General features: G+C 35.5%; 1 protein-coding gene across 1 annotated transcript in view; it reads right to left on the bottom strand.

Annotated features, from left to right (window-relative positions):
- The window catches only part of LOC111089672, a 5,795-nt gene that overhangs the window by 1,737 nt on the left and 1,854 nt on the right, over positions 1-2,204 (bottom strand). The window lies entirely within an intron of this gene.

Raw genomic sequence — 2,204 nt, 5'->3', positions numbered from 1 at the left:
ATAAGTTTAACATGACAGCAAATGTACAACGTTTCGACAAGGTTTCGTCATCATCATTCGTTATATTAAAGTTTTTCTTCATTACCCATTTAAGCCGTCTCCAGCCATTATAAATGTATTTATTAGCCAGTCGGACATGTTTAAGTATTTAATAAAATAAAACATGAAATTATATAACAAAGAATGAATTCATGACTGGTACAAAACTATCATTCATTTGATTGGTCCTCTAACTCTCATTCATTTGATTGGTCCTCTAACTATCATTCATTTGATTGGTCCTCTAACTCTCATTCATTTGATTGGTCCTCTAACTATCATTCATTTGATTGGTCCTCTAACTATCATTCATTTGATTGGTCCTCTAACTATCATTCATTTGATTGGTCCTCTAACTATCATTCATTTGATTGGTCCTCTAACTCTCATTCATTATATGACGTAATTTTAACACCGACATTCCCGAAGAAATTTCCTCGCATATCAATTAATTATGTCATGACATCTAAAGTTTATTACTATATTCTCAAACATACAATATATTCGTGATACGTACGACATTATTAATATCTCTCTCTTCATACACTTAATTGTCTATTGAGATACAATAAGACAGAAATTTTAAAATGATGTTTCAAAAATTACTGTTTGACCTAGTGATACACATCTGTTCGAATCATCACACCAGAGAGAGGCTTCTCTCTTATTGGACTAGAGTGTTTCATGATATAGCCAAGATGGGCTTGGTTTTACACTAGTAAGCTGTTCTTCTATTGGACTATAGTGTTTAATGAAGACAACTGATATAGCCAAGATAGGCGTGGTTTTACACTAGTTTGCTGTCATTCTATTGGACTATAGTGTTTAATGAAGACAACTGATATAGCCAAGATGGGCGTGGTTTTACACTAGTAAGCTGTTCTTCTATTGGACTGTAGTGTTTCATGGGGATAATGACTGTTTCTTTTATTGTTTTGTCGAAATTCGCGAAAAACTGCTAGAGGGCCATCTTTGAAATGATAGATTAGAGGGAAGGCGGATAGTCAACACCACCCATCGCCAACTCTTGGGCAACTCATGTTTGCTGACAGGATTCGAACCCGCACATTGCAATATTTAAGAATCTCTTGTTGAGAACACGCTGTTTCTTGTTGAAGCTTACTTGTTGGAAGATGAAAAATCACATAAAATTCAAAGAATAAGAAAAGAGAGATAAATAAAACAATCAAATATTTTTAAGACTATCGAAAAGTGATACCTAACTATGATACGGAACATTCTAGAACAGCATTTTGAAAACTATAACATTTGCAATAATTTGTTTATTTATCTGTTTGTTTGTTTGAAATTAAGCACAAAGCTATACAATACGCTATCTGTGCTCTGCCCACCACGGGTATCGAAACCCGGTTTCTAGAGTTGTAAATCAGCAGACATACCGCTGTGCGACTGGGGGGGAGACTTATTTCTTTGTAGTTAAGCACAAATCTACACAATGGGCTATCTGTGCTCTGCCCACCACGGGTATCGAAACCCGGTTTCTAGAGTTGTAAGTCTGCAGACATAACGCTGTGCCACTGGAGGGGGGGGGGCAGTTGCAATAATGGAATAATAATCCACATTTTACGTTTCTAGACGTGCTTTGATTAATAAAATGACCAGAAGTGGACATAAATAAAAAAAACGGTTTTTCATTTTGCTGTTTATAGAGACGAAACAACCGAAAATTTTACTTTTGTACCAGAACGGCACGTTTACACACGTGGGACAACCCGTCAGATCAGAGACCCTAATTTTAAATTGCTGAACAGAGAGGAGCAGCCCCCTCCCACCAGCAACAGGACTTGGAACCGAATAACGGGACTGACTGCCACTTTTACAATGCACCCACAGATGAAAGTTGTGAACGGCATCACAACTCAATACACGGGTTCTTCGGTCAGGGTTAGTTATATAAAACTTAAGTACACGAGAAAGGTTATGAGACATCACAATATAAGTTGTAATGAATTTAAACACTGATAATAAAGACATCACAATATGAGTAGTAATGAATTTAAACACTGATAATAAATACATCACAATATGAGTAGTAATGAATTAAAACACTGACAATAAAGACATCACAATATGAGTAGTAATGAATTTAAACACTGATAATAAAGACATCACAATATGAGTAGTAATGAATTTAAACACTGATA

This window comes from Limulus polyphemus, unplaced genomic scaffold (assembly GCF_000517525.1).
Source record: "Limulus polyphemus unplaced genomic scaffold, Limulus_polyphemus-2.1.2 Scaffold6990, whole genome shotgun sequence".
NCBI classification, from domain to species: Eukaryota; Metazoa; Arthropoda; class Merostomata; order Xiphosura; family Limulidae; genus Limulus; species Limulus polyphemus.
This window is presented reverse-complemented; position numbering and strand designations above follow the sequence as displayed.